At 39.5% G+C, this 14,166-nt stretch overlaps 1 protein-coding gene across 3 annotated transcripts in view; it reads right to left on the reverse strand.

The window, feature by feature from the left end:
* The window catches only part of ppp2r3a.L (protein phosphatase 2 regulatory subunit B, alpha L homeolog), a 128,804-nt gene that overhangs the window by 45,515 nt on the left and 69,123 nt on the right, over window positions 1-14,166 (reverse strand). For 2 of the 3 annotated variants that reach the window (XM_018261745.2, XM_018261746.2), the window contains exon 2: window positions 5,142-5,218. The gene's annotated coding sequence lies outside the window, so the exon portion shown is untranslated. Of the gene's footprint in view, window positions 1-4,929; window positions 5,052-5,141; window positions 5,219-14,166 lie in introns of those variants that run through there. The other variant, XM_041562109.1, reaches the window with a different exon arrangement.

Genomic DNA, 14,166 nt, shown 5'->3' on the forward strand with positions numbered 1-14,166 from the left:
AATTTCAACATCCAGTGTCTTTATTACCTCAGCCTTAAATAAAAGGTTTGAAGAACCATACTCCTTTCTAGGACTTGTATTTTCTAATGTGTCCTCATGTCTGTTTGTGCTTTGTTTATGCAACATTATGAGCAATAAGGCAAGTAACACAGTGGTACTTAATGTGGTAGTTGTAAATAAGGGCAGTGCATTCACTCAGCAAATCATTGCTACGAGGCAGACAATGGCAATTGCATTTGGGCAAATAGGGCAGCAAATGGCAGGAGTGCAGTATCAAGGAAGTATATAACAGCCTTTCATGTTTTTATGTTTCTGTTGAGACGTGTTACTGGCATTACAGACTGCTAAAATCTCTGCCAAAGAGCAATTAGTGTGTCATGAAAGCTTTACAGGAAACACATGACACCCCTCGCCCCTCAGCAGCAGCCTTCTTCCTGTATGAGGGTCATGTGAAGCACCCAGCCAATCCCAAAGAAGCTACATGCACACAAGTGTGTACCTGAACAAAATACAATAGGCCCTTACCCCAAGTGAAATGTATCTAAAATGCCATGAACGGTCAGATAAAGAGATCACATTAACCTAGGCTTACACACTGAAACCAATCTGTAAAATCAAACCGACATCTTACTTTGATCCGGTTTAAATAAAGTTTATCCTCAGTTTCGCAGCTTCTTTTTTACCCCATGCTGTCGGAACTAACGGACAGGAGAGAAATGTGTCACTGAACTATATTGAGCTTGTCAGGCACATACGTAGCAGAGTGCATGAGCAGTCACAGACTATTCTTGGGTCAGGCTTAGTCAGGCCCCAACACCAGGCCCCAGCAAGCAGAACCCTCAGCCACCCACTCTGGAATCTCCTCTTGACAAGATTTTTTGGCAAGTGATCAATCAATATGCTTTTTCTTTTTTTAACAAAGCTAGGCTTTTATTTCTATTAACAGACATAAGTTGTGAGTTTTTCTCCAAAAAAGTAATAAAAAAATGTGGCTAAAAGTTCAAGCCATTTATTAGGACATACAGGTGAAGGCCTGACACGTTTCATGCCTGTTGGAGAACTTACTCATAGGCCCCAACAGGCACGAAACGCGTCAGGCCTGTATGTCCTAATAAATGGTTTGAACTTTTAACTACATTTTTGGTATTACTTTTTGGAGAAAACCTCACAACTTTTGTTCATGCACCTGTGGACTGGGGTGAACTGTGAGTATATTTTTCTCCCCTCACTTTCAATGCCCCTGTTATTAGATACCAATTTATAGTGGTGTTGTTATTGGCAATTTGCATCAATTTTGTTATTTTATTTCTATTATTTTTATTATATTCTTTTTATTATATTCTTTTTATGCCAAATGCTAAAACATGTTCCTTTTTATTGGATAGTTTTGTAGTGGCGCTACCATATTATTGTTTCTTCTGATGGACTTTGAAGGGCCTACGGAGACTTGTTGGCTTTAGTGAACGGATGTGGACCGTGTCAGGATTTCAAAACCTGCCTCATAGATATCTGGAACCATACAGGGGCAGATAGGGGAGGAGCCAAGTTGTCAGCTTTTTATCAGATCATGTATACCCAGCTTAAGTCCATTATCTATAAGCAAGCCTTAATTATTCTGAAATATTCACTTAACATTAAATGAATAATTAACATGTACATATTAAGCCCCATACCATGTAGTTATCTACTTTAAAAATGATCCGCTTCTTAGATTGTAAGCTGAAAGGGGCACAAGCTTCATTTATACTGTGTCCCTTAACATGTGGCATCTTTGTACATGTATTGCAATTGGTATGGTATAAAACAATACACATACATGTACTTGGGTGCCCAAACTGTTTAGCATAGGTACCCCGACAATGATGATTCTTATGAAGCAAATCTTATGGTTCTACAGTTTTCAATATACAGACATTGCAGTCCCAATGTTTAATACACAATAATAGGAATAAACAATTGCTTTGTTTCCAAAACTCAAAATGAATTACTATAAATTATCCTTTAATTTTTGTTTTTTAAATTAATTACACATGGGGATTTATCACATTTGGAATATCTGTTCTAATATTATATCCAACATAATATATTTTGCTCAATACCACACAAGTCCAGATATCATACTGCAATTAGAACCCAGTCGTCAAAACTGAACCCAATAGTCAAAACTGTATTGTTCATGAACAAACGCATGCATTCCACTATTAGGCACATTAATGTCACATGACAGTTTAGTCCAGCTTAACACTAAGGAACTGGCCAGATCAGAATCTAGCAAAAGGGATATTTGTGGATAGACGGTAAGGCATTAAGAAACTGATGCTAATTAGGGATATTTGGCACCAAAGACAATAGGGTTATTGAAAGAGAAGTTTTGAAGCAGACACAAGCCACCAAGTGGCAAGTATAAGCAGCTACATCCATCATCTGTCTATATCTATATCATCAACTGAAACCTCACCTTTACTTACTAATTACAGGGACATGGCTGGTTTTGGGAAGGAAAAGAGAGGGCATTTGCCCTTAGCCCCAGAATCAGAAAGACCCCTTTAACTGAATTGTGTGGCACCTGTTTGCTATTTTCTGTATATAAATCAGGAAAGTCCAACTTGTGGAAGCCCCAGCTGTTGTTGCACAGTAACTCCAAGCCCCATTAACAGCTGGCTTTGATAGGATGCTGGGAGTTGCTATTCTGTAGGTTAGACATTCCTAATTTCTGTAAAATCCAATATTCTCTGGCGTCCCTTTCTTTAACCCTGGCCAAGTACGTAGATTATATTGCATCTGGTTCATCGATTTCTTCAGAGACCAAAACAAGACTGTGAGAATTACATGTATACATTCATTCTTTAAAGTGCATTCTCAGTGGCGCCAACTATTCCACCTGCATTGTCAGTTTGCCATTAAGGTACATGGGCTGAATGTGTGTTGCTGGAAGATATTAGGCAGGATACTACTGGGGAAGCTGCAGAAAAATATCCCAAATAAATGGATGACAAAGCTAGGTGATAAATATATCAGGGGTCAGAGTATCTTCATAAAAAGGTCTGTGGAGCTCAGCATCAACTCCACTGTGGCCAAGCAGCTGCAAAATGAGCACTGTCATCTATCTATTCTAGGAAAAAGTTCTGCCCACACTGAAATCCTCCTTAATAAAGTCATCAATTGGTACAAATTCAAAGAGAATCCAGAGAGAGTAATTCAAATAAAATTGTCTTTTTGCTTGAACTGCACATTTTCAAAGTTCTAAATGGGTTCTGTTCTAGACGGGTATATCCTGGATGTTAGGATGTATGTTTAAAAAAGCATGGGCCTCCATCTTTTCCTAGACTACCACATCTTAAAATTGAACAGCAGAGGGGCTGCATGTTAGACAATCAGGGGATTTATGCTGTAGAATATGAATGTAGTACAATGGACTCTGATCATGGGTTAAAAAAAATGTACCTTTACAGCACAGCTTTCCAGATGCTGCTAAACTCTATCTCCCCGATTTCCATATTTAGCAGGGCTGCAGTTTAACAACTGCGTAAAAAGTCACACAAGGATGATCCCTGGAGATCTCCCTGAGATTGTAGGCTCTTTGGAACACTAAATATACCTAACCTTGTGCTGTACAGCAATCAGTCTGATAAGCCAAAGTTTTTAAAAGAAGGAGGCAAAAGATAATAGATGCTACAGATGGAGCCCTCGACCATGACACAAAAAGTTTCCTCCAATTTCAAGCCCTGCTATTCACACATAAGTGGAGATTCCATGTTTACACTCTGCAGCCATGGGGGCAAATTCCCTAAGCGGGGAAAATTCGCCAGCGATGGCGTAAATTTGCTAGGACAACGCCAATTCCCTAGAATGCAAAGTTGCATCCAGGGCCCCGAACGCTGGCGAATTTTCGCTAGCGTTACTTCGGCAATCAAAGCGAAGATGCGCTAGCGTTGCCTAATTTGCATACGGCGGGAAATGATGAAGTTACATGGACGTATAATGTTTCAGCAAATACATTACACAAGTCCAGGGAACCTTAATAAATAAAATAATGTAATGCCCTACACATGAGCCCAGGGTATAGTTTATGTTAGAAAAATGTAGGGGGGAACCCAGTTACCAAAAAATAATTTTTTTACAGACATTTGCAGGCTATCAGGCTAAAAAGGAAAAGAAGCCAGCGTTTTTTGAGACAATTTTGCACTAAAAATTTTTAGGACGTCCCATTGCACTTCGCCTGATCTGAGATGGCGAAGGCAAGTCTGGCGCAAGAGGTAACGTTCAGTAAAATCCACATATTAGTGAATATCAGTGAAGGTAGAGAGACACCTATGATCGTCTCAGCTGTCTTCACTATCCTCTGTAGGGTCTTGCGCTCCATGACAGTTACCAGCCCAGACAGTGATACAGCTGCTCAGGATGCTCTTGATAGTCCCTCTGTAGAAGGTTTTGAGTATGGATGGTGGGAGATGGGATTTCCTCAGCTTGCGCAGGAAGTAGAGGTGCTGCTTTCTTGGCTAAGTAGCTGGTGTTGTGGGACCAGGTGAGGTTCTCCGCCAGGTGGACACCAAGGAATTTGGTGACGATCTCCACATTAGAGCCGTCGATGTACAGTGGCAGGTGGTCACGCCTAGTCTTCCTAAAGTCAACAACCATCTCCTTTGTTTTGTCTACATTGAGAGACAGGTTGTTGGCTCTGCACCAGTCTGTTAACCGCTGCACCTCCTCTCTGTATGGAGACTCGTCATTATTGCTGATGAGACCCACCATGGTTGTGTCATCATTCCAAGCATTGGAGAATATATTCCACATTTCCAAGTATCCCCCAATTTCCTATATAACCAAGCTAAGCGTGTGCCCCAGTTTACAGAGCATAAGGATAGGGGATAAGTGCTAAAAAACTACGCAGACACCATAGAGTAAAAGTATTAACAAACTAACACTGACCTTTTCAGTTAACGTTATATTACTTTTTTCTTTTGGTGTCTTTCACTGGAAATATCAGTTGCCCATTCATCATTACTGAAACTGCAAGGTACAGCCATCATAAAATCGTTACGTCCAAAGGATACACAAAGGGCTCTATTCAGCTCCTGCTACAATAATAACAATAATAATAAAAAGCAGAGTTCTTAGTAGTAATAGAGACGGGCTCTTACCAGAAGTTGCAGGGAGGCTGTCCTTTGAAGTGACACCAGAGAAGGGTACGAGCATTCAACCGCAGCACCAACACCAACTACAAATAAAGGAAACACTCCATTAACGCCAGTGTATGTGCGTCAGATACATTGTGTCATTGCTATGCAAGCAGCTCTAAACTGATCCATAGGCAGTGCCTGTCTCCGAGTTCGGCTACGGGGAGGATTCCTACAAGCAGGCTTTTTACAAACACAGGCATATGACACTTCTTCTCATTTAATGCTTCCACAAACAGTCCTAAGCACTTTAAAATCTTTTTTTAAACACAAAACACGGCAGCTGTAGCTAGTGAAGAGGGAGGATGGGAGGAGAAAAAGAGGGTGAAAGAAGGAAAGAGAATAAGTGAAAGGGAAAGAAAGGGACGAAAGAATGGGAAACGGGACAGTAAGAATGAGAGAGGGAGGGAGGCAGTGAGAGAGAACAAGTAAAACACAAGGAGAGGAAACTAGAATTCGCTTGGGTACAGACAGCACTTGAAATGTGCGGCTCATCTGTGTCGAGAATACACACAATCCAGCTGGCTGGCCCATATTTCTATAAACAGAGCCGTAGCTTGGTTATAAATAAAGTCCACAACAAATTGCCTGGGATAATCAGTGACCACACTACTATTAAAGCAGTTTAATTATTTTATTATGCACTGGAATGATGGGAGTTACAAAGCAACAGCATCTTCCCATCTTCGAGAGAAAAACTTTAAGCAACAAAAATAGTATTCATATACTCATATTCACATCCAGAATGCTCGGGACAAGGGGTTTTCTGGATAACAGATCTCTATATAATTTTGATCTTCATACCTTAAGTCTACTAGAAAATCATGTAAACATTAAACCCAATGGGTTGATTTTAGTTCCAATAAGGATTAATTATATCCTAGTTTGGATCAAGTACAAGTTTTATCATTACAGTGAAAAAGCAAATCATTTTTAAAAATTTGGATAGGGAGACGGCCCTTCCGTAATTCGGAGCTTTCTGGATAAAGGGTTTCCGGATAATGGATCCCATACCTGTACACATATAAAACAGTTGGATATTCTGGTGTTACTGACCCATTACATAAACCAAGTTCTGTTGGTGATCTACCTTTCGCAGCAGGGATTGTTAACCTATGGGACAGACCCCAAAAGTGAATACCCATGCTGCTTTGTATGGCATGGGACCCGTTATCCAGAATGCTCGGGTTTTCCGGATAACGAATCTTTCTGTAATTTCCATCTTCATACCTTCAATGTACTAGAAAATCATGTAAACATTAATTAACCCCAATAGGCTGGTTTTGCTTCCAATAAGGATTAATTATATCTTAGTTTGGATCAAGTAAAAGGTACTGTTTTATTGTTACAAAGAAAAAGGAAATTTTTAAAAATGTGGATTATTTTATTATAATACACAAAAGCCATGAATATCCTGTAAATTATATCCTTATAAACGGTGAGTAGTGATGTCATCAGTTATAAACGGTGAGTAGTGATGTAATTTCTGTCACATGACTCACTAAAATTTGTGTATTATAATAAATAAAGTACCCCCAGTTGTAAAATATGAGGATATTAGAAGTTACCTCGGAGTTCCATGACCTGTATAAAAACACTCGGCCTTCGGCCTCGTGTTTTTATATGGTCATGAAACTCCTCGGTAACTAATAATATCCTTATATTTTACAAGAGGGGGTACTTTATTCACTATATAATACACAAAAGCTATGAATATCCTGTAAATTATATCCTTATAAACAATGAGTTCTAATGTCATCAGTTATAAACGGTGAGTTCTGATGTCATTTCTGTCACATGACCCACTGAAATCTGTGTATTATAATAAAGTACCCCCCAGTTGCAAAATATGAGGATATTAGAAGTTACCTCGGAGTTCCATGACCTGTATAAAAGTCAAGAAACTCCTCGGTAACTTCTAATATCCTTATATGTTACAAGAGGGGGTACTTTATTCACTATATAATGGAGTCTATGGGAGACAGCCTTTCCGTAATTCGGAGCTTTCTGGATAATGGGTTTCCGGATAACAGGTCACAAACCTTAAAATAAGGTGCATAATAAATTTATCAAAACATTTTTTTGGGTCACAGTTTATTCGAAGACATTTACTGGGAAAAAAAGTCTGCTCTACAGAATTGTTGGCCGGGTACTGTAGTACAATAGCAGCCAGAGGGCAACAGTCATAGCCTCATTGCAAACATTAATAATAAAGTATCATGTAGGGATTCACCGAATCCAGGATTCAGTTCGGGATTCGGCCTTTTTCAGCAGGATTCGGATTCGGCCGAATCCTTCTGCCCAGCCAAACCGAATCTGAATCCTAATTTGCATATGCAAATTAGGGGTGGGGAGGGATATTGCTTGACTTTTTGTCAGAAAACAAGGAAGTAAAAAAAATTTCCCCTTCCACTTTGCATATGCAAATTAGGGTTCGGATTCGGTTCAGTATTCGGCCAAATCTATCGCAAAGGATTAAGTGGTTCGGCCGAATCCAAAATAGTGGATTCGGTGCATCCCTAGTATCCTGGAAATAAATGAACAATAATGCTTTGCATTTAAAGGAACATGAGCGCATGGTCTGTAAAAAGGCACAGTAGTCACATGCATGAACAAAGTTGTGGGTGGGGGGGGGGATTGAGTATGAATCTCAAAGAGAAACACATGTGACATATGTGAAAAGGAATGCGTGACATTCCACTACCTTTGCAATGACTGTAAAACTGGCCTGTAAGAAGGTGCAGGAACAGATGCAGCGGAAAATAAACACGTACAGGAAGAAAAAATCAAGTGAATATGAGAAAGTGAACCCCCTAGTGACATGCAGATGCCCAGATGTAGACAGGAGGGGAGTTGTAACTATGCCAGTTGCCATAGACAGTCTCTTGGGCAAAGTGCAGAAATAACACTGGGTATAAACTGTCTTTTAGGAGAAGTTTGCAGACAAACAGGAAGTAAGGAAAATTTACACAGGCAATAACAGTGCGTGTGGCTTCACTGCACAAGTCCCCGGCACTAACTGCCCAGCAATTCTCAGGGGTACAAGGACAGCAGTGTGGCACAGAGGTTATCATAGCACTGGGGCCCTATATTTTATTCCAAATAAATACAAGATATTAAGTCTGGTACTGTGCTTATCCAACACCTGCACCCTATAAGTAACAGCTTCTTTGTAGTCATAAAAATAATTAAGAGGGCAAAAGGCACCTGGAAAAAATCCCAGCATCACTATATTCAATTAATTACAGTTATCATATATCCCCATTAAAAAGAAGTGTTAGTTGTGTTTATTTCATTCCCTAACCCCCTGCATTATGCTGCCACTCCCCTTCCAGTTACAGACAGTTTTCCCAGTCACTATTACTTGCTTAGCAGTGTGAATAGGTGCAGATCACCCACACAGAAATATGTCTGAAATGATTCAGAGACTTCTCAAATAACAATAGGGTGCCTGTATTCCAAAACTCTGCATAGCCTAGTCACATAGTTATTTAGGTTGGAGTTGATCCCTGAATCCTCTTGGGGCTACTGATTCAGAAAGAAGCAAACAAAAAATAAACTTGTTGTCCCTTCCTAATGTAACAGTTGATGTAACATGATTATTCACATACGTACAGTATATTATAATCATTTATTTATATTCTGGATTCCTTCTTTGTACAGGCTAGTTTCATTACACTTAGTAAGTAACAGATAAAAAATAATGCTAACCTTTTACAATCATACAGACACAAAGGGTGAATTGGTACTTCAGCACCAAGAGGCATAAAATCGTTCCCCGTAATTCCTATTCAAGAGGCACTTAAATTCAGGGACTTGCTGCTATCTCCACTTTGCACCAAATTAAAAATCTAGAGCGAGGTGTAGAGTGCAGGGGCTGGAGGGACGCGAGGTAGATCTGCTCTTACCACTTGCCATAATGCAGAAAATAAATACAAGGCTTCTTTCCACCTTGTGCTCCTTAAAGGGGTTGTTCACTTTTGCTATAACTTTTAGTATGATGTAGAGCAGGGATCCCCAACCTTTAGAACCCGTGAGCAACATTCAGAAGTAAAAGGAGTTGGGAAGCAACACAAGCATGAAAAATGTTCCTGGGGTGCCAAAATAAGGGCTGTGATTGGCCATTTAGTAGCCCCTATGTGGATTCTCAACCAATATTGAGGCTCTGTTTGGCAGTACACCTGGTTTTTATGCAACTAAACTGCCTTAGGGCCAGGAATAGGGATGAGCAAATTTGACCCGTTTGGTTTCGCCAAAAATTCGCCGCCCATTAAAGTCTATGGGCGTCAAAAAAATTTTGGCGCGCGGCAAAATTGTTTTGACGTGAGTCTTTTTTTTTTTGATGCACGCAGCCATACAAGTCTATGGACGTCATTTTTTTGACGAAACGAGGCAAAAAATTCTAGGAATTCAAAAATAATCACCTGCTTTGAGGCCATTGGGAGCAACATCCAAGGGGATGGAGAGCAACATGTTGCTCACGAGCTACTGGTTGGGGATCACTGATGTAGAGAGTGATATTCTGATACAATCTGCAATTAGTTGAAAATGAAAATTTTATATAAGCTTCAGCATACTGAAATAAGAAGTTTTCTAAATATAATCAATTAAAAGATCTTTACTGTTTCTGAAATAATCAAGTTTATCTTCACTATCCCTCTCTCAGCATCTGTTGCTCCTCATTCTGTCTTCATTCAGGAGTTGAATGTCAGATATTCATTGACAGTTAGATCCAATATATCTTATAGGGGGGCTCGTTTTGCATAGAAGATGTATTAAGAGCTCACTATTAAAATCACCAGAAATCCTGTCTCTCTACATGCAGAATTTGTGCAAAAGGCAGTTATTTTGTTAGAGTTTGTTTGTACTGGAATCAGTTATTTGAATGAGCTCTAATACATCTGCTAGGAAAGGGAGCCCCCCTATAAGATATATTGGATGTAACTGTCAATAACTGACTGCTGCATGAAGACAGAATGAATAGAAACAGATGCTGAGAGAGGAATAGTGAAGATAAACTTGATTATTTCAGAAACAATGCAGAATATTTAATGATTGTATTAAGAACGTTTCTTATTTTAGTATGATGAAGCTTATATTAAATTTCCATTTTCGCGATAGTTCCCCTTTAACCCGTGCATCTGAAAATGACACACACAGTGCGGCAAAAGTGCAAAGGCAGCTTTTGCCTATTTTGTGGCCTTGGTGCCGTACCTTGCTTACAGTAAATTAACCCTGTGACATTCAGTCTCCATGAACAGTAACACTGAAAGAAATGTGTAATATTATAATAATTTTTTTAAAAAAAATCTGTGAAAAAAGCTACTCTTCTGCCAAATTCATAAAACAGCAAAAATATGGCTTTTGTCAATGTATAAATTAATTGAATGTAACGCATATTATAATAATTACTCATCCTACCCAGTCCTCTCCAGTCTGGAGAGTTTAGGTTTCCAATGTATATATTACAGAGAGAAAAACAGTGACAGGAGGGAGAGAATGGAAAGGAGAGAGACAGAGAAAGATGTGGTAGGGAGGACAGTCAGGGGTCACACACTGACCCTAAGCAGCTGTCAGCATTACCGCCAGCTGTCCTTTGCCCCCTAGACTTGACCCTGAGACCTTTAGGTTTGAGGCTACACGCATGGCACTACTGTGCTCCATAGAGCTGAACTGCACAAGTGCAGATGCTAATAGCAATGAATTAACAATTCATTCTGATGACTCTACTACAAATTGAAAGCAAAGATCTCTTGCTACTGGTGACTACACAGGTATAATTTAGCATTTGGGTTAGTAACTAAGCCCACAAATACAGTTTTTGGGTGAAATCTCTTACAGTGTGTTCAAGAAATACAGTAAAGTATTATTTCGTCAGCCTATATTCTAACTGGCCATCAATCTCACTGCCTGTGACCCAAGAAACGGACAAGATCAGATTTGATCACCAAGAATGTACAAATTACCCTTGATGACATTCATTGACACAAGTGAGGTTACCAGACCTTGAAGCACCAAATGCGGAGTTTACTCTGCCAACCCTGGTATGATGCCCAGGGACCAATTAACTATATACAATATATCTGCCCATCAACACATCTGTATGCCAACATCCATGAACATAGTATTTGTACCTGGATAGAGAACTGGCTAAAAGATAGACTACAAAGAGTGGTGGTAAATGGAACATTTTCTAATTGGTGTTGTTAGTGGAGTACCGCAGGGCTCTGTACTTGGTCCTTTGCTTTTCAAATTGTATATTAATGACCTGGAGGTGGGCATTGAAAGTTCTGTTTCAATTTTTGCAGATGATACTAAATTGTGCAGAACTATAGGTTCCATGCAGGATGCTGCCACTTTGCAGAGTGATTTGTCTAAATTGGAAAACTGGGCAGCAAACTGGAAAATGAGGTTCAATGTTGATAAATGCAAGGTTATGCACTTTGGCAAAAATAATATAAATGCAAGTTATACACTAAATGGCAGTGTGTTGGAGTTTTTGCAGATAACAAGTTGTCTAATTCTGGGCAGTGTCATTCTGTGGCTACTAAAGCAAATAAAGTTCTGTCTTGCATAAAAAAGGGCATTAACTCAAGGGATGAAAAAATAATTATGCCCATTTATAGGTCCCTGGTAAGGCCTCATCTGGAGTATGCAGTGCAGTTTTGGACTCCAGTCCAGGGATATAAATGAGCTGGAGAGAGTGCAGATACTAAGTGCAACTAAACTGGTTAGAAGGATGGAAGACTTAAATTATGAGGGTAGACTGTCAAGGTTGCGGTGGTTTTCTCTGGACAAAAAAAAAAAAAAAATACGCTTGCGAGGGGACATGATTATACTTTACAAGTACATTAGAGGACATTATATAGACAAATAGCAGGGGACCTTTTTACCCATAAAGTGGATCACCGTACCAGAGGCCTCCCCTTTAGACTAGAAGAAAAGAACTTTCATTTGAAGCAACGTAGGGGGTTCTTCACAGTCAGGACAGTGAGGTTGTGGAATGCACTGCCGGGTGATGTTGTGATGCTGATTCTGTTAATGCCTTTAAGAATGGCTTGGATGATTTTTTTGGACAGACATAATATTCAAGGCTATTGTGATACTAAAATCTATAATCAGTATAGATATGGGTATATATAATTTATGTGTGGGTATGGAGGGGTCAGTGCGTGTATGTATGGATGCTGGGTTTCATATGAAGGGGTTGAACTTAATGGACTTTGGTCTTTTTTCAAACCAAATTTAACTATGTAACTACTGTATGTAACAACCCAAATGGAAATTCTCTTTTTTGATCAATCAAAAAATTAGTGAACATGGAAACGCATTAATGAGGAGGGGGGATTGAAGCAAGGGAATCCTACCTTCATAAGGCATGTGTTTTGATATTTTGCATGTTGCCCATATAGGAGCAACTCACATGCAACTGAAAGCTAGATAAGTGATCCTTCATGACCCACCTGATTCAAGTGCACTTTGCACACCTCTGATAGCAATTTACAAACTAGTGCATATCTTTGACCTAAGATATAGGACACACATTTTTGCAAAAAGTAAAAGGACATTGACATGTTGCATTCTATGTAGAGATGCACTATATTCAGGATAAATTCAGAATCCAGCTAAATCCGAAGTATTCAGTCAAGCCAAACCCTGCTCAAGAAAAGTGAAGTGAATGCATCTTCTCATGAGTTTAGTGCAAATTTGAGTTTGTATTTCATCCAGTATTTGGTCAATATTTTGTAGGAGATTTCATATTCAGCTGAATCTAAAAGCTATGGATTCTTTGCATTGGATTGTAAGTAAAGAACTGCAGATCTGTAGGTGGAATCTCAGCTTATAAGAGAGGGAGTATGCTGCTCTTTTCATCCTTTTTCAAGCCCCATAGGTGACTACTTAACCCCATAACGTCTGTACTGACAGAGCACTGTGCGCTCTAATAAACAAGTCCTAGTATTTTTTTTTTATATCTTACTTCTAACTTTTCTTGCAGCTCCAGCTTTGCCTAGACAATTCATTGATCTCTTTCACTGTCAAAATCCTCTTTAACTCCTCCAAAAGCACACCCTGTCTATCAAAGCCTTTGCTGATAATCCAAAAGAGCAGAATAGCTTGCGGCACAGTTTAGACACAGATGGGCATGAGGTCTGATATCACAGGGACTGAAGAAATAGGTTATGGAAAGGAGTCATCAGGAGACCTTTGCACAAACTTGATTTACTCATACCCTGTACTGAGTGAGAGAACATTTCTCTGTACAACGGAAAAAAACTATTTAGGTTACAGTGTCTTTTGCTTTAAAGGAGAAGGAAAAGCTAAAATGAAATAAGCTTTATCAGAAAGGTCTATATAAATACACCAGTAAAGTAATGCCGAGTCCTCTGTCAAAAGAAATAAAGAATTTCTTTCATTCTATTGAAAACACATGGGCTTCTGTATCAGACTTCCTGACTTCAGCATAAACCTCCAGGGCTAGAGCTTGAGCATGCTCAGTTTGCTTCGCTCTCCCTCTCCCCCCCCCCTCCCTTCCCTGCTGTAATCTGAGCTCAGAGCTATGAGTGAGCAGGGAGAGACTCAGGCAGGAAGTGATGTCACAACAAACTAATATGGCAGCTGCTATCCTAAGCAAACAGAGAGAGAGTCTAGAGCTGTTTACTCAGGTACGGAAAAGCATTCTGCAGAATAAGTATAGTGTTATAGATTGCACTATTGTGGCTAATCTATTGGCAATAACCGGCTTCAGTAGCTTTCCTTCTCCTTTAAACCTGGTGTCATAGGGTGGAGTTTTTTGCAATGTTATTTGCTCCAATAAAGTTTGTACAATATTAACCAGATATCATTATAGCAGCAACCACAGAAACAAATACCATTTGAGATGGTAGTTCACACATGCCCTCCTCTGCTGACGCTGAACTCTGGAAATTGGGACTAGATAGCACCTTAACATGTGAATCAGTTACTTGATGAGTGCACACATTAGTGCAAC

The sequence above is a fragment of the Xenopus laevis genome, chromosome 5L (assembly GCF_017654675.1).
Source record: "Xenopus laevis strain J_2021 chromosome 5L, Xenopus_laevis_v10.1, whole genome shotgun sequence".
NCBI lineage: Eukaryota > Metazoa > Chordata > Amphibia > Anura > Pipidae > Xenopus > Xenopus laevis.